This window comes from Drosophila yakuba, chromosome 3L (assembly GCF_016746365.2).
Source record: "Drosophila yakuba strain Tai18E2 chromosome 3L, Prin_Dyak_Tai18E2_2.1, whole genome shotgun sequence".
NCBI lineage: Eukaryota > Metazoa > Arthropoda > Insecta > Diptera > Drosophilidae > Drosophila > Drosophila yakuba.
The window spans coordinates 24,138,900-24,163,352 of NC_052529.2; the positions used below are offsets into that span (position 1 = coordinate 24,138,900).

General features: G+C 42.1%; 1 long non-coding RNA gene across 2 annotated transcripts; it reads left to right on the top strand.

The window, feature by feature from the left end:
• Window positions 1-16,362: 16,362 nt before the first annotated feature.
• On the top strand, window positions 16,363-18,115 carry LOC120321565. Of its 2 annotated transcripts, none has more exons than XR_005561264.2 (2): window positions 16,363-17,386; window positions 17,792-18,115. It is a non-coding gene; the product is annotated as an uncharacterized LOC120321565 (long non-coding RNA). The 2 variants fall into 2 exon arrangements; XR_005561263.2 differs by having other exon boundaries at window positions 17,815-18,115.
• The last annotated feature ends 6,338 nt before the right edge of the window (window positions 18,116-24,453 follow it).

Genomic DNA, 24,453 nt, shown 5'->3' on the forward strand with positions numbered 1-24,453 from the left:
CTGAGCGTCGTGACCCGGTCGAACCCACCTCCTGACGCCGTTGAGGCTGAGGCGCTGCATGTGGCTCACGCTTCCGTTGAGGCCTCGAAGAGCCTGGCTGTTCACCGCGGATGTGCAGCAGAGTGTGGTGGGCCTCTCGGCAGATGCGGCACCTCGCTTTGCTGCGACACGACCGGCCCGAATGCTCGTGGGCCAAACAGTTAGCGCAGTTCTTGTTAATCAAGACTGCCCGGAGCCGCTTCACAGCCGGCAGTTGCAGGAATCGCTGGCAGCTCCTCAATGGATGAACCCCCCTGCACACTCGACAGCGGTATACATCGTGGCGGATCGCTGGAGCCATTGTATATACGGCTACATAAGAAATGGGCAAAATAAAAAATTAGATGAGATAGATGCGGATGATCATGACACATGGACGACGTAGGACGACACAACTTAGGACTCGTCAGTAGCAGGTTTTCAAATACTTAAAGTATGGAGGAGTCTTTCGTCTCATTCGGGCTGTCCATTGGAAGGCGGATCATTTTTGCCACTGGTCTTCGGACGACCCCCCGTGCTGTGAGAGCGTCTGCCACTCTGACCTTGCCGTCCACGCCGGGACAGACCACTTGGATACGCCCAAGTCGCCACTCGTTGGATGGCAAGTTCTCCTCTTTGATCACCACCATGTCTCCAGCCTGGAGATCTCGCGTTGGGAACTTCCATTTATTCCTTTTGTGGAGTTCCTTTAGGTATGCCTCCTTCCAACGCAGGGAGAACTGCTGATTCAGGGCTTTCAACCTCCTCCACCGATTGATAATGGAGCTGGGACCTTCTTTAACCTCAGGTTCTGCTACCGCAAGTAATGGTCCACCGATTAGAAAATGCCCAGGGCTCAGAGCGATAAGGTCAGTGGAATCTTCGGACATTGGCGAGATGGGCCTGGAATTCAAACAGGCCTCAATCTTCGCCAGGAGGGTAGTCAGTTCCAAGAACGTGTATTTTCCAGCGGCTGTGTACTTGTAAAAATGCGACATGAAGCTCTTCACACCTGCCTCCCAAAGCCCTCCCATATGAGGTGCGCCAGGAGGGTTGAAATGCCAGGACACATTCTGAAGGCTGTGCTGCGATAAAACCGATGTTCTGGTAGCTTCAATGAAATCCTTTGATAAGGACGTCGAAGCTCCGACAAACGTTTTCCCGTTGTCAGAGTAGACGTGTTGTGGACACCCACGCCGAGCGAAAAAACGGGAGAATGCGGCCAGGAACTTCTCTGTAGTCAAGTCCGAGGTCGCTTCGAGGTGGATAGCCCGGGTAGTAAAACACACAAAAACGCACACGTACCCCTTTGTGATTTTGCAGGCTCGACCGACGTAACTCTTGACGTCAAATGGTCCTGCGAAGTCCACTCCCGTATGGGTGAACGGTCTGGAGAACGTGGACCTTGCACGGGGCAAATTCCCCATCAACTGCGTCTGCAGTCTCTTCTTGTGAATGACACACACTCGGCACGAATGTATTGTTTGTTTCACCAACATTTTAAGCTTGGGAATCCGGAATTTGGAAGGATATGCGATGGATAAGCAGGACTTGAAATTCGGCGAACCTACACCGTGCAGGAAGGATGATCGGATGTTTTTCATCATAACTAAGCATTTCAGATGCTTGTAACCTGCCGCTTGCTCTCAAGACACTATTTCCGTCGAGAAAGGGGCTTAGGTTAGAAATAGCGCTTGCGGGTGGAACTGGTTGCATGTTGCTCAAAACCTTATATTCGGCGGGAAACTCTTTCTTCTGAGTGAGCACAATTAACCGCTCCTGCACCTCCGACAATTCCGCCGCAGTGAGTTCTACCAAAGACATTAGAATAACAAGATGCGTAACGCCATACGATTTTTTTGCACACGATTTTTTCGTGGTGGCTTTTCAAGTGGCTCCAGGCTCTCTCGAAATTTTGTTCAAAAGCCAGTGAGCGGAGAGCTCTAGAGCCAGCAGCTCTCTTGTACGCATACAGCGACAGCCGACCACTGTATTGGTGCACACGTTTCATTTCATTTTAGAAGTTCTTAGACTTTAAATCTATATTATTTTTTATAAATTGCCACCACTTAAAAACTCTAGTTTTGCATTGCCTTAACATAACAATTATTTAAATTCAACATAGAAATAATAATAGCACAATCTATGTACCTAATAATGCATAATAATTTTCAAATATGATTTTATATTAGAATAGTTTTCATTACAGTATTCAGCGTGCGACGTGTGAAAAATATAAGACGTCAATGATTCTTCGGTGCTTATGTCCGCACTTCGTGCATCAATGAAATCAATTTTGCAATAAAGAGTTTCCATTTTTATTTATTTTATAATTAATATTTTAGTTTATGAATTATTTTTATGAAATATTTTAAATGTAATTTCTTTTTTTAAATTCTTTGTTTTAAATTACAGTAGTTTTAATAATTTACTTTATATACATTTTAATTATTTGCTATAGTTATTTAGTCAAATTACTAGTATAAAAATTACCAATTTTCAGTATTTAAAATGCAAATAAGATTCACTTAAATTTTTAAAAAAGCGCGCAATTATGGGTGGTAAGAAATGCTCTACGAGTAACGGGTATAAAAAACTTCTTTCAAACCAAAACATTAATCAAATTTGTTTCTTAGATCAAAATTGATTTCGGCCCTAAAATCGTCTTCTAGCATCAGCACGCACACATGCACACGATCTCCTTTATTGTTTTTACTCATACAAGCAAGACAATTCTATTTTTAGATTTTAACGCTCACGATTTTAGGCGAGCGAAAAGAGAGCAATTTTGGTCGTCACCAAAAAAGTGGCTGCATAGTGCAAAACCAATGTATGGCCGTTACGCATCTTATTATTATAATGTCTTTGGTTCTACCGATGAGGCTACACTTTCCCTCCGGCCACTTTTTACAAAACGAAACACATAAGCAAGAACCCGCAGCGCTCGGTCAAAGGCTGAGAACGTCTCTAGGATCTCAACTGCTGAGAGCACTGCGACCGTGTGACATTTGACGGGGCGCTGCTCAAGCTCAGTCTCCGGATGGACCCACAACTCACTCGGCCACTGCTCCTGTTTGAGGTGCAACCAAGCTGGCCCACGCCATTACAGTGCGCTGTCCTTAAGCTCTCGGGGTGAGACGCAACAACTTGCCAGATCAGCTGGATTGTCTTCGGATCGTACATGTCCCCACTTGCTTCCGTCGGTACACTGTTCGATTTTTGCGACCCTGTTGGCAACGAAGGTTGTCCAGGTGCACGCTGGCTTACGCAGCCATGCAAGAACGATCGTAAAGTCGGTCCAGTAAAAGGTCTCATAGTCATGAGGAGGCATTTCAGAAATTACTAGTGCTGCCAGCTCCGTGAGCAGCACTGCTCCGCACAATTCCAAACGTGGTATGGAGATGGATCTGACAGGAGCGACTCGGGTTTTGGATGTAAGTAGATGGGTACAACAGCTTCCTTCCTTCGTTTCGATTCGGACAAAAATAGCAGCCCCATAGGCATCCTGTGACGCGTCGCAAAACGCATGGTACTGGAGTTTTGCAACTGGATGGAAACGTACCCATATCGGCATACGAATCTCCTTCAGGGCAGGATACCCTTCTAGGAACTCTCGCCACTGGGTCGCGAGATCCCTGGGGAGTGGCTGATCCCAGCCCAGCTCCCGTAGCCAAATTTTCTTCATAAAAATTTTGGCTCGGACTACGAAAGGTGATAGCCACCCTGCTGGGTCGAAAAGTTTGGCTATCTGGGATAAAACCTCTCGTTTTGTGTAAGCAGTTTGGAGGTGGATCACCATTGGAATAAAAAATAAAAAATCTATCAGATGTAGCTTGCCAACGGATCCCAAGAGTTTTCGCCGTACTAGCCTCTTCAAGCTCAAGAAAGTCTGCACTAATCAAGTGCTCCTTTGGAACCTCTTGTAGGAGTTTTTTTTTCGTTTGAGGTCCACTTCCGTAATGGAAATCCAGCACTCTCAAGAGCCAGCAGAAGCTCCTCGATGGCTAAAACTGCCGACCGCTTAGTGTGAGTGCCTGCGAGCACATCGTCGACGTACATGAAGTTCGAGATGATGTCACTTGCCAAAGGATATTGGCCTCGGATATCCTGAGCCAACTGTTGTAGTACGCGGATGGCTAGGAAAGGCGCACAGTTTACGCCGAAGGTGACTGTATCGAGTTCATAGTCACAGAGCTCTCCGTCCTTATTGCGAAAGAGGATTCTCTGAAAGCGCTTATGGGCCGAATTTACCCGAATTCGCCTGTACATCTTTGCATTGGAAGCATTAAACACAACGCGAACCTTCGTTGCGGTGCTGTCTGGCTTGAATACAGCATGATGGGGAAAATAAAAATTATTAGAGTCGTTCGGAGAGACTTGGTGCATATGACCTAAATCTAAATACTCTTGAATGACTGAGTCGTACTGCTTTTTTGACGAAACGTCTTTATTCAGTCGAGTCTCGTTTCGGAGAAACTGAGCCAGTGCGATCGACCTGGAGTGCCCAAGATTGATATTGTTAGGCTCTTTAAAGGGCAACGAATCCACATACCTCCCATCCTCGTTCTTTTGGGTAGATTGGACAAAGTTTTCCTCGCAAATCGAGGTGGATTCCCTAACCAGCTTTACTGGAACATCCTCCACCTCCAAAAATTTTGTGAGAATGTTGTTCAGTCTGGACTCGGTGACAGCTAGTCGGGACGAAAAAGAGCATATTCCGCTTGTGGGATTCGTTGCGATCGGACAGCAAAGAATCCATCCGAATATGGTCTCCTGGCCAAGAAGCGTGCCACAGATATTGGAATGGGAGCCGCTGAGAATGATCGATGGCAGGATATCGGCACCAATCAGAACGTCGATCTGCGAACTCCGGTAGAAAGTTGGGTCTGCTAGTTGCAAAGGCGGCAGATGCTCCAAAGAGTCTTCAGGTAAAGTAAAGGATGGGAGACTCCCGGCCAGTTGTGGTAGTACATATGCAGAAGTTTTAATTTGGATGTGGGGCTTGACGGGAGAACCTATGCTGAGTTTAAAGCGCTTACGGGGCTGAGCCGCAACAGTGAGGTTGAGCCCTGAAACTTGAGCATGGATGGACTCATAAGGCAACTTAATCAAGTTAAACAAGCGTTCTGAAATAAAGGTTGCCTCAGAACCCGAGTCAATAAGTGCCCGTGCTGAGTATTTGATGCCTAAATGGCAAATCTCTATTAAAGCTGTACTCAGGAGGACCCCTTGAGTATTTACAGCCAGAAACGTTTGCACATTCGGTTGATTCGTTAATGGAGTGGACTGTATATCTTGCTGGTGGTTAAATGTGGATACGTGGGCCTGGTGGGCCAGGATTGACCGCTGACTGGACTGGTGGAGTGCCGTTTCGGTGCAGGAGAGTGTTGTGGCGCCCTTTACAAGTATTGCAATTATGCGTGCTAGTGCAATCCCTAAGCAGATGCGTTCTAGCAAAACAGTTTAAGCACAACTTCTGCTGTTTTATATATTTCTCCCGCTCTCCGACTGGCATTCGTAAGAATAACGGACATACTCGGATAGGATGGTTCTCTTGCGAACAAAGTTTACAGGATTGTGGAGTTACCGTCACTCTATTCTCAAAGGTCTGGATTGCCGCGGGCTATTGTCAGTCCGCAGTGCTCTGGATTGAGCGTTTGGCTTTAAATCTTCAATCGTCTCGAGCGTTCGATGACGATCTTGTAAGAAAGCCTGGAATTCAGCCCACAGTGGAATATCTGTCTTACTCATAAGGGATTGTTCCCATAGAGACAGCGTTAGCTTTGGCAACTTGGCAGAGCACAGACAGCGTTAGCTTTGGCAACTTGGCAGAGCACAGAAAAACGAGCAGGCAATCCCAGTTAGAGGTGTCGATTTTTCAAGGAATTGCCGCATTCAAGGGCAACAGAAGGTAAATTAAACAAAATCTTAAGCTGACTGTTGACCAGTAGCCTCTTGTTTTCGAAACGATTCTGCAAGTTTCTCTATGCTGATTCGAATTCATCATTGGTTAAGGGTGATAAGGCCACAATGGATTTAGCCTCACCACTAGTTTTAGCATTGAGATGGAACAACTTTTCAACTTCTGAAAGCCGAGGGTTGTGTATGTAGATGGCTGAGAAAAGATCCCGAAACGTGGGCCAGTGAACATCGACTGGGGGTAAGCGACACCTTCCCTGAATAGGCGCCGGAATGGAGGCCTGAACGGCCTGTTGCGAGCGTGAACCTTCTTCAATGATCTCGTTGAGGCTCGCTGCGCACCGCTCGTAAACGGCATAACAGTAGTCATACTTGGACTGCATGACTGTTATTGTGTCTGTGGATCCTAGACCGGACAGAGCTTCGGAGCACGCCTCGTATTCCTTCTCCACCTTGTCCCATAGGGCCCTGATCTGCTCGAGTCGCACCCTACTTGTGTGGATTGACGGACTTGTGACTGCTGGGGTGTTGACTCTGGCCTCGAACTGACCTACTCTATCGGTTATGGTCATGAATTTCATCAAGGACCTGTCTGCCTCAGCTTGCGCCATTTTTGCGGTTGCTCTAGTAATTTGGGGTGAGAAGTCTGAATTCGGTTTCGTGTTCGGTGCTGACCGTGGAATTTGGAGCGACGTGCTCGTGGATTTTCGTGGAGTTGTCGATGGGCTTTTGCTTCGAGTGGGACTTGGGCTTTTGAAGGGCACAGAGGACTCGCTCTTGGCTCTAACTCGTTGAGACGTTTTAGAAACAGTCAAACGGGTTTTTACCTCCTTACCGTGGCCAATTGGCATATTAAGCTCTCGGAGGAGCCGAAAACCGTGCGGGGCGAAACAGTCTGTCCACTGGGCCAAATACGGGGACGCTGGATAAAGCGTGCAACCAATTGAAAAAACGCAACAACTTATGTATTTGGGACGCTGGATAAAGCGTGCAACCAAGATCAAAATAACTTATATATTGGGACGCTGGAAAAAGCGTGCAACCAAGATCGAAAACAACTTATATATTGGGGTGCTGGATAAGCGTGCAACCAAGCTCGAAACAACTTATATATTGGGACGCTGGATAAGCGTGCGACCAGTTGGATCGATCGGAATGTTCCGTATTTGGAAAAAATAACTGGAGTCGCTAGATAAAGCGGACACCCAAAATAATCGAAAGCTAAGGATTGTTGATTTGGAGTTATACTGTGTCGCTCGATAAGGCGCACAAAAGTAATTTAAGAACCAAATTATCGCATCAATTTAGACAGGGTGTGGGGGCGCAGGACAACGCGTGAAAAAGATGTGACAATCGGAACAAAAAAAAAACACCTGGGTCGCTGTATTGAGCGAGAGACAAAATCAAAAGAAATATGAATAATCAGAATTAATCGATTTAGACAAAGGTAAGGGGCGCCGGATTGCGCTTGAAAAAACCAATGGTAATCGTTACAAATTATGTTATCGTTTTATATAAAACCTGGGGCCGCTGGATTAAGCGCGGAATAAACAATAATCGGAATAGTTGTTGCTATCGATTGAGAAAAAAAAACAGATATGAGGGCGCTGGATCACGCTGGATAAGCGTGGATGTTCGGCCAATTTTTTAGACGATATATGCGAATCGGATATGCGAATAAATCAAGAACGGAGTTAAAAAAAGTATTAAAGAAACAAAAATAAACACACATTGACACTTTCTATGGGAAACTAGAAAAAAGTAGTGTCAGTGTGAACGGTCCCTTATTGGAATAGGCCCTAGAGTGGCTACCTTGACACATACGTACATATGCTGGTACACACATATATATATGCAATATGTAAATATTAGCGCAGGTGGTTGTTTTTAAAAGTTGTTTTTTTGTTATTCTTTTTTTTTCTTACTGCGCTGGAGGTTGTGTTCGTGGATGTGTTCGTCGCTAGTGTTGCCTGCAGCCGGTTCTTATCTGCCGGTCCAACAAATCGTCTGTGCTTGTCGTGTGTGTGTAAGCTTTCGTGTATGTGAAAACAAACAATAACATTAATATATGTATGTACATATGTTGGATGATATTAATGTCTGTTTGAATGTTTTGAATGTTTTGGCAATTAATGAAACACCCTATGACCATGCAGATGTACGACGTTGCGTATGTGCCATGTACGCAATGTATGCAGATGCAATGGACATATGTATGTAAATTAATTAATATTCGGGTGGCCACAGGGGGATCCCTCGCTGCAGTCTCCGATGATGTGCCGGTTGGCTGATGGTGTCCTCGCACAGGGGAAGAGGGTGATAAATCCACTTGGAGAATTATGACGATTACGTTGGGAAGATGACTGTCTTCCTTAATGCAACTGGCCTAGGGACTCAGATTGCTATGATCAATATATAAAGTTAACGACAGAATGCCGGAGTTGTTGGTTCATGAGCGATGGCTCTTTATTTTATGAATGTCCAAGACGAACTGAACTTAAGGCTAACAAAATATGAAACTCATAGCGGCCACTCCAACGGGTAGTGTTTGCCGGCTATGCACGGGCTTCCGGCCAGACGCTGTGTCAGCAGTTTGGCCGGAGCGAGTCTTCGGACGATCGGTCGTAGCCGTCGCCCGGTTAACTTTAGTTAACTTGCACGGGCTTCCGGCCAGACGCTGTGTCAGCAGTTTGGCCGGAGCGAGTCTTCGGACGATCGGTCGTAGCCGTCGCCCGGTTAACTTTAGTTAACTACTCCCCCCTCGGAATTAAGGCCGCCCTCGGCCGTCTGTAGTTCAGCGATAATCTGCTTAATTTGGCCTGAAGATTTTCTGCCTCGGTGAAACGCCTAAAAATGAGCCCGATGCAGATGAGTGCGCAGCATATTGCTCCTGCAATAGTTGCTACGAGACGTGTTTGATGGTTGTCAATCTCTTCCCTGAACTCTTTGATGAACTCCAAGTTTCGTTCACTCAGACGGTGAAGATACGGGAGGCTGAGGACATCTTGGGTGGCGGTGATGTTCAATAAAGGAAGACTTGCTGTCCCTGGAGCTCTCTTCTGGGTGTTATTATGGTTGATAAAGAGTGTGTCATTTTATAGTGGCCTGTTTGTCAAAGGTTATGAGGTGTGTGCCATGAGTCCAGATTTCTGTGCCGTTGTCCACTCGCACTTTGGCAGACCTATCGTTGATGATAATGATTCCTTCATCTACGTAGGTTATCGGATGCAGGTCACTTTCTTGTACTCGGCAGTGTGCTACCCCACCGGCGTGCAGTTCTTTGGCGCACGAACTCTCTGAAGCTAGGCGGCAGAATGTGGCTCTCGGTGATTCGGAGCAGTTTTTGATGGCGTAAACTTCTCCGCTGCATTCGGCTATGACATTGTCTATGATCTGCAACATCGTTCCACCATGGGCAACTGGGAAAATAGTGATCTTCTTGCAGGCTAATTTAATTTTGGGGAATTTAATGATAAAGTGTAAAATGTTACGGGACTGTAAATCTTTACAGACGAGACGGACAAAAGATCTCCTATAGGTGTATCGGTGGGTTCCTCAAGCCAAACTGTTTTTAAGTCTTCGTGATCTAAAATGTTCGGACTAACAATGTTAATCCTGGCTAGGGTTATTGCAAGCATTAAATTTTGTAATTCCGCCATCAACATGCGGTTTCTAGCAAGCAGTGTTTCATATAGGTGTCCAGTGTCTATTTGTGAGGTTTTGGCTGATCTCAAAATTGAATTGACGGTAGAGGTAAGTTGATTAATTTGATTTTGGGTTTTGGTGTTAATTTGGATCTGTCTATTGCTAGACTCGACTAATTTCATTTCGGAAAACCTGATTTTTTCTAAGTCGCTGGCATCTGGTGTCCCTGCTACAACCTTTAGCATAGATCCTAAGAAATCCAAGCTCCTAGCTACTCTGTGATGAACGCCCAACGACTCTAACAAGTCCTGGAGGTGGGCGGTATCCACGCTCAGAAGCTTCTTCATATGGGATAGCGGAAACCTGTCTATCATGTTGGTTGTCTCCTCTATTACGCGCCCATATTCTGAGAGGTTTGCTGCGTGACGTAAGCAAACTCCTCCCATACTAGGATTTCGCCATCTACAACGGGGATGTACCTGGCCTGTGAATAATCGGTAACGTGGGCCGACGCCAAGGACAGGAGTATGCAAAATGTTGGTCCGATCCTGTGAAATTAAACTTTAGCTATTTTTATGCTTATAGAGGGTTTTCCCACCACCGATAAAATGAACCTAAAACAACTATGCCAGTGGCTATGAACCTGTAGTAAAAAACAAAGTGCGCCAAGCGGCTTGAAGGTGTAATAACTAATGAATATAGAAAATAAAGTGCGCCAGACGGCTTGAAGGTGTGATATAAAATATAATATAAAAAGTGAATATAAAAAATGAATAATAAAAGAAACCATAAAGGACATTGTCGGTTATATCATTTAAGATTGTCCTTGTGGACCACCCTCCCCTTAATGAGGACCGTGGTCCCCAGGTCCGCTTCTACGGCTCTCTCCTCGCACAAGGGTGTGAGTTTATTTCCCAGCCTTCTATTGGATTTAACCAATACCTTCTCGCCGACTTCGAATACTCTGTGTTGTCGGGAGGCGTTTTCCCTGGTCCTGAGCGTGTTTTGTGCCTTAATGATTTTGTTCCGAACTTCCGTCTGTGGGTCTTCTGGGTGCTCCTGCACGATGTCAACTGGTCGTTTGTCAACGACAGAGTGAATTGACTTATTATATTTGGCGGTTGCCAACAGAATAATTTCCACAGTATCGGTTATGCCCTTGTCGATTTTTAGGCAACGAGCAAGCTCCAAAAGGGTGCTATGAAAGCGCTCCACTTGCCCATTTGACACGCTATGGAGTGGCGGTGCATTGGCAATGCTAACGCCAAAGTGATTGTCAAGCATGGTCGAGATAGTATGCGAATTTAATGAAGGTTCATTATCGCAGTAAACTACTCTAGCCCTAGGGAAAAAATTCATAATCTGTAGTATGGCCGGTTTAAGGTCTTCGATTGTCCTAGAGTGGACATGTTGCACAATTGCGAACTTCGAAAACTTGTCAATGCAAGTGAGAAAATATTTTTTATCCGTAGAAAAAATGTCGATGTGCAGTAGTTCTCCCACATGAGAGGGGATCGGAGTCTCGCCTAGCTCATGTTTTTTTGGGTGCCTATCGTATTTGGCTTTCGCGCATGTTTTGCAGTTTGCTACGATTTCGGTAGCCAACTTGGTCATCTTCGGAAAGTAGTACTCGGAGAGTACCTGCTTAACGTTTTCTTGGGCCGACCTGTGGGCCCTATTGTGTTCTACGGTAAGAATTTCCCGTCTCTCAGGGACTGCAAAAATATCCGTTACACGGTTTTTGCAGTGCCAAAATTTGGTGTCTGGAAATCTCCGAACCAATTCGTCCTGTATTAGTGCCAGCGTGTGCAGGTCACAATGAATGGCGTTTACGCCCTTCGGAACGATTACATCTGCGAGTTCATCAATCAATGACTCTTTGCAGGGGAAGTTAATCGCATGCCGTCTCTTGTTTCCAAAGAGGACGAAGCTGCGCTTTAACGGAAAGCGTGCCTCCTCCAGAGTTATCTGGTTCTGAAAGCAGTTTAGGGGCTTATCCGTCGATTCGATAGTGTGCGTCAAGGAGAGCTCGCTGTGAATAGTGGCCACGCACGATTGAACTTCTTGCTCCTCCATGACGTTAATTTGTTGCCGTGACAATGCATCGGCGACCAACTTTTCTTTGCCGGGTTTGTAGAAAATACGCGCCCCTGATTCATCAATGCGCGCTTTCCACCTTTTAATCTTTGCATTCGGATTGGATTCCGATACTGCAAAGGTTAGCGGCTGGTGGTCGGTAAAGATGTTGATATCTTTAACCGCATACAGGTAATGCCGTAGCTTGGCCAAAGCCCAGACTATGGCTAAGAGTTCCCTCTCGTTGGTGGCGTAGTTAACCTCCCTGTCTTTCAATGTCCTTGAGATCATTGTTATTGGGCGTCCCTCTTGGGACAATACTGCGCCAATGCCATGGGCCGAGGCATCTGTCGTTAGATCAAATGCCTTTTTGTAGTCGGGGTACCTTAGCATCACGTCGTCGGATGCCAAGATGTTTCGTAGTTTCCGGAACGCTTGTTGCTGCGTCTCCGAGAACTGAACCGGAATGTTTCGTGACCTGTGTCTACTAACTGTTCCGTTTTCCCCTTTTAGGATGTCTGATACAGGCCTTGCTATTGCCGCGAAGTCCTTAATAAAACATCTGTAGTAGCTGGCTAGGCCTAGAAATGACCGTACCTCAGAAACACTTTTGGGTTCCGGAAATTCTTTTATAGCCTTAACCTTTTCTGGGTCTGTTGTAGCACCGTTACAAGTGACTATAAACCCAAGGAAGCTCACACTTTTCTTAAAAAAGCTGGACTTTTCTACCGATACCCTCATGTTCGCATCGTGCAGGCTCTTTAGAACCCAATCTACGTGCTTGATGTGAGAGTTTTCGTCTTCGGAGTAGATAATTACGTCGTCAACGTAAACATAGCAGAACTTGCCGATTTGTTCCCGTAGGATGTCGTCGATTGTCCTCTGAAAAATGCTGCCTGCATTTTTGAGGCCAAACGGTAGTCTGCGAAATTCGTATTTTCCCCCATTCACGGAGAAAGATGTTTTTTCCCTGTCGCGTTCTGCAAGAATGATTTGGTGATAGCCAGACTTGAGGTCCAGCGTGGAGAAATACTTCGCATTGCCTAGGTTGCTCAATATCATGTTAATATTTGGCATGGGGTATTTATCGGGCACTGTTCTTTCGTTTAGCTTGCGGAAGTCGATAACTAGTCTCATTTTCCGGTTGCCATGGTCATCGGTCCCTTTTTTATCTACAACCCATATCGGGTTGTTGTAAGGGGATACCGACTTCTGAATTATCCCGTTTTTAAGCAGATCTTCAATCTCTTTGTTGACGAAGTCCGCCGCCCCCATTGGGTACGGGTATAACTTAGCGTATATGGGCTCCTCACTAACTGTTCGGATGGTAGCTACCACCGATGTGTTATAGGGCAAAGCCTCGTTAGGGTTTGCAAAAGCCTTCTTCCTAGTCTTCAGCATTTCTAAGAACGCGTTTCTGGCTAAGGGTGGCGCATCTGAGCAGTCCACTTCGGTAAAATTGACGTCGGGGCATGGGTGGAATTCAATTTTCTCTTCTCCATTGCCCCATCTGAGGTGGCCGGAGGCCAGACAAAGCGATGCCCCTGCCTGTTTAAGTAAGTCGAGGCCAATGATCGCGTCGAAGGAAGACAAATCAGGTAAAATGAAGAACGTGGCCTTCAAATCAAAAAGTGACACGAAGCATTTCTTCGTGATCTTGGTAACGCCATGGAGTGAATGGATGGTGAATGGGGAATCAACGGGGCGAACGCCTTTTAAGCCTTTGTGAGGCCGGATAAAATTTTTTGACGCACCCGTGTCGATGAGGAACTTCATCTCTTTCCCCGCTACTCTTCGTCTGATGACGGGCAGCAGGGATTTTCCCCTAAAAAATTAATCACTTCTAAATCATATTCAGAAATGGTGTCGTCGTCGACTTTGCCCGCCGCGCTGGAGGCTGTGGTTGCGTACGTGCCCTCGGCCTGATCCACGCTCTGAGCGATGTGATTAACCCTCTGTTTCTTGTGAGGGTGTGAACGACCGGAGTGGGCTGGCTTCCCGTTTTGGTAGGCCTGTGTCTGAGTAGGTTGTCTCAACCTGGACATAGATGGGTCAACCTCCATGGGTTCTGGTGTGTTTTCACGACGCCTGTCGTTATGCGGAGCCGAGTGTACCTGAGCCTTAACCTGCTTAGTAAAGTGTGGGTTTTTTCCCCCGCTTACTTGGGAGTGCGCTTGGTAGGGCGTTTGTTGGCGTTCGTGCGCCATTGGGTATTGCTTCCTATCCCTACCCTCCAGGCTTTTTGCAAACGATGTTGCGAAGTTGTACCTTTCGTGGTTTGATTCCACTTCCTGAGCTAATGCCAACGCAGTTGGCATGTCCTTCGGCTTCGCCGAGAAGAGGACATCGGAAAGACTGCGCTTGAGTCCCGAAATAAATATGCGGAGCGCATCATCCCGAAACTTGTCGCATAAGATTTTTGCCGCCGCCGTTTCATACGACATGGTGGCTTTATTGGTAAGCAAGGTGAGCTTTTTCTCGACCTCGTCGTAGTATTGTAATATAGTCAGGCTCCCCTGTCTGAGGGTGCCCATCTCCTGCTCGATGACGTGAATGGCGCGTTTGTCACTATATGTGAAATCGAGGCGATCTATGATCGCATCGAAATTCAATACAGTGCCGAACGAAGATAGCACCGCATCGGCAGGGCCTCTTATTTTACTTCTGATTATAACAACCGCCTGGTAGTGGCGTGAGCTATTTACATAATTTCTAAATATGTAATATGCGGCTACCGCCGCCTGTCGCCAAGAGACATATGTCTCTTGTGCTCCCGTAAATTCGGGCAAGCATTTTACGGCATCCAGAGGCTCGTTGCACTCGACGTTGCCCGTGATATCAATGGGTTGGTATACCTTAATTATAGGGGCTGCCGCTTGTGTGGGTGCGATTTGCACCGCTGCAATTTGGGTAGCCAACTGTCGTATAGTTTGGCGCATTTCTTCTTCTCTGCGCATGGCTTCACCGGCCGCTTCTGCCAAGGCATGATTAACGGCGGCCTGAATCACAGCCTTAAGCTGATCTGGGTCCATGGTTCTAACTGAAGGGGGGTCAGCGGGTGCCCGTATTGGGGTGGAAGTGCGCGGGGGCCCTTCACTGTCGGAATCTGAGCCGCTAGTGTACCGTTTATTTTCTCTATATTGTGTAAACGGGGAGCTCATATGTATGTGTTTAAGTTAAACTGCACTGGTATGCAGTGCCCGCTCAGCTATTTTTCCCATGAAGGCAGCTGACAATGCAAGAAGTACGCGGGGACGGGGCCGCCGCCTTAACAACTATGTATGAAGCTGTTCGAATCAAGCCGTCGCCTCGCGGAGCAGCGGCAAGGTAGGGGATACCCCCCCCGCATACGCGGGAGCTGAGCTTCCGCCACTATAACGGGGGAGTGGGGACAATAAAAGATACAAAGTGGACTGCGAAGCTAATACCAAGAATTTCTACTCGAGCGATGTGTTATACAAAACCGAATTAAATGTCCAATAAAAATTCAAATCTGGTATATTAAATTGTGAGAGCCTTGGCTCTGATCACCAAAAATATTTGCAGTGTAACAGCATATAATGTCTGTTGGGTGCACACTGCGAAAAAAATTTAACTGCTCGGCGAAATAGCAATGCGCCGTAACACAAACTGTGAGCGAATTAAATTAAATTAATTTTTTATACCCCGTATTTGCAACGGATTATGATGTTAATTAAATTTTTTTCGCAGTGAAAATATGTGATAATATTATAATATTTATTTATTAAACAATGGGGTTTTGGGTAAATCTCCTCCACCGGATAAAAAATTGGAATTAAACACCAAACACCTATTAGTCGTCACATTCAATATTGAGATTTTGAAAAACACTCTTCAGACTGGTTTATTTTAATATTTTAATACTGTCTGAACTATGGAATATGTATCGAAGACGTAAAGGGTTTGACCAGCGGGCCCACTTACATGTTTTGTAATTATTTTGTCTACTATGTATGATATGGGCGGGTGCGTGTTTCCCGCTAGTTGAGCGCCAATTAATTTATATTCGGGTGGCCACAGGGGGATCCCTCGCTGCAGTCTCCGATGATGTGCCGGTTGGCTGATGGTGTCCCTCGCACAGGGGAAGAGGGTGATAAATCCACTTGGAGAATTATGACGATTACGTTGGGAAGATGACTGTCTTCCTTAATGCAACTGGCCTAGGGACTCAGATTGCTATGATCAATATATAAAGTTAACGACAGAATGCCGGAGTTGTTGGTTCATGAGCGATGGCTCTTTATTTTATGAATGTCCAAGACGAACTGAACTTAAGGCTAACAAAATATGAAACTCATAGCGGCCACTCCAACGGGTAGTGTTTGCCGGCTATGCACGGGCTTCCGGCCAGACGCTGTGTCAGCAGTTTGGCCGGAGCGAGTCTTCGGACGATCGGTCGTAGCCGTCGCCCGGTTAACTTTAGTTAACTTGCACGGGCTTCCGGCCAGACGCTGTGTCAGCAGTTTGGCCGGAGCGAGTCTTCGGACGATCGGTCGTAGCCGTCGCCCGGTTAACTTTAGTTAACTTGCATACGTGTGCACCAATACAGTGGTCAGCTGTCGCTGTATGCGTACAAGAGAGCTGCTGGCTCTAGAGCTCTCCGCTCTCTGGCTTTTGAACAAAATTTCGAGAGAGCCTGGAGCCACTTGAAAAGCCACCACGAACAAATCGTGTGCAAAAAAATCGTATGGTAATCGTATCGTATCGTTACACATCTTGTTATTCTAATGTCTTTGGTTCAACTTTGAACACGTGTAACTTCTAAAATACCATTTTGAACTATTACCTGTCGAATGCAATATGATCCGTTGTCATCGAAAACTTAATTTTTGTATAGTATTTAGAGGAGTAACAAGAGTTTCTGTTGTTAACTTCTACCGGGAAAATCCAATGTTGCCGATGACGCCACCTGCCGATTCATCACACATGTGAACTGCAAAGACGCGGCAATAGCGTATTGGAAGACACAACTCAGCTATTACCACACATCGAAGCGCCAAACAATGTTTACAAAAATCAATTCATATTCGACCCCTACCTGACCGAGTATGTTTGCAAGTACCGGCACATGGGACATGTGCGGCATAAAATCCCCATTAGCATCCCACAACCAAGCGACAAAGAAATATCCTACCTATCAGCACTATTACAGAAACATTTTACGGCCTCAATCCTGAACGGGATGAAGGTCCTATATTCAGAAACTGTATAAAATCCGTATAACGCAGAGAGGCGATTTGTGATGTTATTGAAAATTGACATCGCAGGGCCCATAGGGGGTCTAAAAGAATCTAAGAAAAATTCTTTTTCGACCCCGATACCGAACTATCAATGTAAAATACTTCATATCGATGTGGAGAAAAAATCTATCTCCGTTTTATTGATAAATTCACAAAATTTGTTTTTGGAATTCAAATCAGCAATACATCTACGAGAGAAATTGCTGCACTATTTCACGTTTACAAGGGCTGTTGTTTCCGACAACGAGAGGGGTTACCTCTGCCCAACATCTTTAAACTACCTCCGGGAACTTTAAATGGAATTATACGGCACCCCGACTCAGGAAAGCGAAGTCAATGGCCAGATGGTCCAATTTTAAACGTAAGGGGCTTGATCGAACGCAAGCAGATTAAGACAAAAGGAAAACCACGTTTCAGTCTCAAAGAGATACAGGAAGCCAAAGTTGTCACGTTTAGGACCAAGTCCGGTAAATTATTCCACAATCAGATATTAGGAGTTAAAAAGGGGGAAAAAAATAGATAATAATAATTATTATAATAAAAAAAAGGCACTAAAAAACATAAAAAATATATATAAAAGAAAAGTACCACGTAAGGGAAAGGAAGCAAGAAATCCATACTAAATTTCCTAGAAAATAAAAATTAAATTAAATAGAGTGACCAACGTTTCACCCGCTCGCAACTAAGCGTTGGACAAAACAACCACACTTAAACACACATAAAAACCTTGTACCAAGCAAATTACACATTTTAATTGTAAAACCAAAATCAACAAACTCGCATAGGCTATTATAATATTGAAATCAGACCGACATTTTAAGCATTTGTACTAACCTTATTGTAAAACCTTTCCCTTTCAAAAAAATTATAAGCCAAACCATAACCGCAATTCAAGTCTTTAGATACGAATGCAACAGGGCAGCATTTGGCGCGAAAGCCCCAGTGGGTCATTATCTGAGCGAAACAGCGAAGGCAATCGGGAGAATAGCAAGTGCGCCGCCAAGGAAATCGCGCTCTATTGATTGGTTATAGCACCCTGTTCTTGACGTACTTTAATGGAACGGTAAGAACCTGGTCAAGGGATCGACAATGGAACGGTAGCCATCGGAAAAAGAAATTATATTAGCTACTCAAGGAGTCACTTGATGCCCCTGCAGGCGGGACTCACCCATAAGACAGCCACCGACTACCAACTGTACCTAATATTAAAAATCCAGGAGGTAACAAAGGTAAGTTAATTAATTTGGTTTTGTTAATTAATGTTATTATAATATCTTATATAAATATGTATAAATCTCTTTTGCCCATCTTTACACTAATATATATATAGTAAAATGTTTTTAATTACACTGAGTCGAATTAATGTCTCGTCCCGCTGACTTAAGACAACGCTAAGAATATTAAATAAAAAGATCGAAGAAAAGTATTTTTCAAGACTTTATTTATTAACTCTCAGCTTAAGACTGATTCAGGTGGTACAAAATATTTCTTATGAGGCCCTTAATTTACATTTATTCGGGATGGGAGCGAGCTCTCCCGCTTGTGGTAGTATGTGTTTGTATGTAGGGAGAGCGGCATCGCTTACTCCGGGTGCAGGTGTTTACCATATATCGTGGGATCTGCATATTCAGCATATTCACATGTACTGGCTATGTGAATATGTCACTATATTAAATTGGGAATTCGTGGGATCTAATATTCAGCATATTCTTAAATGCTGGCTATGTGAATATGTCACTTCCCTCCCCTTAAAAGGGTTGCCTATGCTTGGGCTGCCATTTCAGGGTACAATGCGGGCAACTGTATTTGTGGCGGTTCTATTTCTTGTTGTGGTTCTTGATTATTTTTTGCTTGTTTTCTGAATTTTTTATATAAAACAGTTAGTGGATTTAGTGTAAAAATTTTTGATAGGACAAGAAAAATTATAAGAACAATAACTAAAATTATTATAGTTGCATAAAATGTGGTATTATTTTCTGAAATTAATTTTAAAATGTCATTATGTTCTACTATCTTAATTTTAGTTACATTAATTGGTAAATACAATGGAGTTAAATCAAATTCTGGACTTAACGAATTTTCGCTTAAAATAACATTTCCAATCTTAACTTTACATTGTTTTATTATTATAATTTTGTTTCCATTTATTTTAATATCGCCATTTAGTTCTTGACAATTTTGTGCGATTTTAGTTTCCGTTAGATTCCATGTAAGTATAATATTTGGTTCAACGTATTGAATTATTTCTTTCGAGAGAGTTGGTATAAAATTACAAATGGGATTCTTGCGCTTAATTATGTTTTTAATGCATTCATTATTAACTTCTATTTTATCTTGATTATAAATTTTATTCTCATTTTCAAAATATGATTGTTGATCTGAATGGTCTAACTGATACCCATTATGGTCGGGATAGGGAATTATTTTAATGGTGTTTAAGATTTTGTGGTTAATAGGAATATGTGAAATGAGTAATAGTTCGTTATTTGTTTTGTCAATCCAAGTTGATGTTTTGATTAAAAGTATATTCTGGCTGTTAATGCTTTCTAACTTGTCGTAATTGAGTAATTTTGGGTTAAAAAGACCAAGACGTGAAAGTTGCATGCCCATTTCTATATCTTCTATGTATTCAATAAATTGCGTGAGCTCATAGACAAGTGTGTCAATATCATTGCGATTATTTTCGTAGTTGGTGAGTTTCTGCAGTCCTTCATTCACAAATTTTACGACATCATTTAGTTTATGAACTTGAATTGAATTTTCTGCAATTAGATCTATTTTTTTGTTAATTTTTACTCTATCATTTTCATCAAGTGTGCCAAAAAGAAATTTAAAAGATGAACCTATTATGTCGAAAAGTCCACGTTTTTGCCTAATTTGTTGATGAATAGTTAAACCATTTAATTCTTTCAATAGTTTGTTGTACAAATATTTCATTTTAGGTGAGTCTGAGATTTTGTTACCAAAAGATTTTGTGATTGCATTGATTTCCGTTAAATTAATTCTTAGACAATGATGTTCATATGCTAGCGGTATTTGAATTGGATTACTTGAAAAGAGTAAATAGCCAAGGTCGGAATCTGGGTTGGTTATTTGAATTTGTTGAGTATGGCCCGTGGTGAATAATAGAAGCAACATCATTATACACAAGGTTCCTGTGGAAGTTTGACGGTATTAGTTTTTTTTTGTTTCTTAAATTGTGTTTTGTAGTATTTGATTTCTCTATTTCGATTAGTAATTTTGTAATGGTCATCATCTATTTTTTCTACATTCTTATTTTCTTTAAATGGATTTTCTAATTTACCCTTTTGAATGGGGCCTTTTCTGTATTTAGTGTCAATATTAAATTCCTGTCGATCGTTATTAATTTTATTTATTTTTATTTCTTTAATTTTTTGAGTGTCTAATATCGGATGACCAGCGTATAAGAAAATTTGAGCAGGTGTTTGTCCAGTTGTGTCATGTTTAATTTTATGGTTGTATGTGTAAAGGATTGTTTCTATCTTGCTTAATTTTACTTCTTCATCATCAGATGAATTGATTATACGGATTTTTTCATTTATTGTCTTATGTAATCTTTCGACGTCTGCTACTCCGTTTTTTGCCGTATTGAGTTGCAATTCGATTCCTTCGGATTCGAGCCATCGCTTTAGAGTCAAGCTAGAGAAAGCTCCGTCTCTGTCTGCCTTTAGTAATTTGGGTTTACCTAACTGATTAAAAATGCGCATTAATGCGTTTCTGCATTCTATCCAGTCCTTTGTTTTAATTTGCTCGAGTGTAGCGAATTTAGAATAAATATCAATGCAACTGATGTAATGTTTTCCCTCAGATGAATAAATATCTACCATAAATTTGTCTCGACAATGTTCGGGATTAGGTGTAATTTTAAAAGGCATTTTAGTGTTTCTATGTTCTGTTTTAGCCAAATTGCATATGTTGCATTCGTTTATTATATTCTGAATTAGTAGTTGACTATTTGGAAAGAAGTGATTTTCTTTAAATAATTTTGTCATTTTCTGAATACCTGGATGTAAAAGTTTTTCATGTGATTGAAGTATGATTTCTTTAAATTCGGCGTATGAACCAACATTCTTTAATAGGAAGAGACTGCGAATTACTTTAGTGTAGGTGGTATTAATAATTTCTCTGTGTGCTCTTTGGATAATTTCAAAATCTACATCGCTCTCAATATAAATGGTTATGTTTCTATGAATAAAATGATCAAGTAAAATTTGTTTAGCCTTTTCGAATGTCATTAAATCATATTGAATTGTGGTAATGGAGTTACCGAATATTGTTGAATTCTCTATTTTATTTTTATCGGATTTAATAAAAATGATTTGTTTTTTGAAATAGTTAATTGGTTTTTCTGTTAAATGAATGAGATTGCTATTGTCTTCTTCTGCACTATGTTGAGTTACTTCGCTATGATGATTTTCTTCAATTTTAATTCTTGATAATGCGTCAGCAACTGAATTTTCCTTCCCTTTAATATAATCGATTTTAAATTGGTATTCGTTTAATTTAGCTCTCCATCTTTGTAACTTAGCATTCGGTTCCTTTAAGGTATGTAGCCATCTAAGAGGTTGATGATCACTAGCAATGAGAAAGTGTCGTCCCAATAGATAATGTCGAAAAGTTTTAGTGGCCCAAACTATGGCTAGTAATTCCTTTTCGATAGCACTGTAATTCAATTCGTGTTCATTAAGTGTTCTGCTAATGAAGGATATAGGATGACCATTTTGAGAAAGTACTGCCCCAAGGGCTAAATTACTGGCATCTGTGGTTAAAATAAATTTTTTTTCGAAATCGGGAAGTTGGAGAATTGGTTCTCTAATTATTAGAGCTTTAAGTTTTTTGAATGCTTCTATGTAGTCAAGATCTTGTACGTCTATTTTTGCTCCTTTTTTTAAACATTTGGTCATTGGTTTTGCTATGTCTGCGTAATTTGGGATAAATTTACGGTAATAACCGGTTAATCCAAGGAAAGCTCTGATCTCTTTTACTTTTGTTGGAATTGGATACGAATCTATGGCTTTAACTTTTAGAGGGTTTGGTTTTATACCGTTAGGTGTAACGATATGACCAAGAAAATTAGCTTCTTTTTTTAAAAATTCGCATTTATCTAATTGCAATTTTAAATTGGCTTCAGCAAGTTTTGAAAAAACTAATTGTATTGAATTCAAATGCTCGGTTAGAGATGTTGAAAAAATTATAATATCATCCAGATACACTAAGCAGTGTTTGTTAAGCAACGGTCGAAGGATGTTATTCATGCACCTTTGAAAAGTAGCGGGTGCATTTCTAAGGCCAAATGGCATTCGAAGGTATTCGTAATGACCGCTTTTGGTGGAAAATGCAGTTTTAGATATTGATTCTGGGTCCATTTCGATTTGATGAAACCCTTTTGCCAAATCTATAGTTGTTAAATATTGACATTTTCCTAATTTACCAAGGATTTCGTCCATGTTCGGTATTGGGTATCTGTCGGGAATAGTTATTTCATTGATTTTTCTGTAATCAATTACTACTCTATATTTAATTTTGCCAGAAGCATCCGTTTTTTTTGGTACTACCCAGGTAGGACTATTGTACGGTGAACTACTTTCTCTAATTAAACCCTGATTAAGCATTTCCTGTACTTGGGTTTCGACTTCAATTTCGTGGGTTTGAGCAAGTGGGTACTGTTTTGAATAAATTGGGGAGTTGTGTGTTGTGTTTAATACGTGTTTAATGGTATTTGTAAATGTTAGCTTGTCTCCTTCTTTATATTGAAGACTTTTAAATTTATTTAATAAACCTTTCAACTTTAAGGTTTCCTCCTGATTTAAATGGTCTAATCGAAACAGTGAAAAATCTATTTTATTGATTGATTCCTTACCTGAATTTTTAATTGGTTCTGGTGTCTTTTGAATGTAAAAATTTTGGTTTCTTCCTGATTCTGAAGTAATTAATTTGTATGTTTTATCGAAAAGGGTAACTGTAGCATTTTTGTAATTTATAAATGATTGCGCATTTTTCAACAATTTTCTGCCAATTAACATATCGTAATTATTAGAAAAATTGTGTACATAAAATGGTTCATTTGTTTTAAAAATACTATTTTTGGGTAACATAACCAAATTGTTCAACGTAATTGAGCCATTTGATGTTACAACTTCACATCTAGTATTTTGAATAGGAAGACAAAATATATTTCTATTGATCATATTTATTGTGGATCCTGTATCTATAAGGCATTTGTAGGTGCAACCTTTGTATGCTATTTCTATGTATTCGTGTTGTCCGGGGCTGTTAACCGAAAATTTTCGTTTGGATTTTGTTCGTCATTAATTTGAACGGGTTGTACATATTTTTGGTCTTCATTAACGAACCCATGGTATTGATTGAGGTCATAATACTGCTGTTCATAATAATTTGGTTGAAACTGTTCGTATTCGTGTGCGTCTTGAAATCTCGATTCGTCAATCGACATTTTGGTTTGTTCGCTGTCCGATGGTCTTAGTCGTTTGGTAATTGGATAGTAAGTATTTTTAGATGTGGAGGGTTGTTGTAGTTGAGGGTTTGTGTTTCCTCTAAAATTTGCTGTTTGAGGATTTTGGGTTTTATTGGAATGTTGTGGAAAAGGGGTTTTGTGAATAATTGGTTGTGGGTTCATGTATGGGTTCGGTCCAAAATAATTAGGTGCGTGCCACATAGGTTGGTTGTTCGGTATCTGCTGGGTATAGGTGGGTCTAAATTGTTGCATGTATTGATTAAAATTAGGTTGGAAGGGTTGAGGATATTGTGGATGCCTTGGTCGATATTGAGTTTGGGTATTATTAGTATTAAATTTGTGTGTTTTAGAATTCTGATTAGGATTTGAGTTTTTATTTCGATTTTCAGGATTTTTATTCAGTTCAAAATTAATATGTTCTTCATAAATTCCCTCATTTTGTGCAATAGTAATTAAAGATCTTAAGTCTGCAATATCATGATGAACCAAAATAGTAAATAATTGTATTGGTAGTTTTCTTATTAGTATTTTGATAGAGTCTCTAATAGCCTGAACATAAATTAAAAAATCAGAATGGTTACCTTCTAGGTGTAATTTCGAAATCAGCAATTGACGTCGTCTTTCTGCTTCTTCGCAGAATGCTCTTAGGTTTCCTCTGTAAGGTGTCTCCCGGAAGTTTTCCAGTAGTTTGTAGTTCGGTGTTTGGGGTTTAAATTCTGCGATGAGTCTAGATTTGAGGGTGGGCCAATCTTCGATGTTCGGAAGCCCCAAAGATCTTGTTACTTGGCCGTCCAAGTTCCTTTCGATGGCTCCAAGTAGGATCCTCTGTTGTCGCACATCACTAGTTGGGTAGAGTGAAATTACGTAGTCCACTCTGCTGACAAAGGTGTAGAGGGTTTCTGGATCTCCTTTGAATGGCATGACATCTTTTAGCTGCCGACGGGCTTCGGCAAGGTTGTTATCGCTTAGTACCACGATTTGGGGTGCTGCAATATTTGGTTGCGACATTGTTATTGTAAATTTTAATTTTGTTTAAGT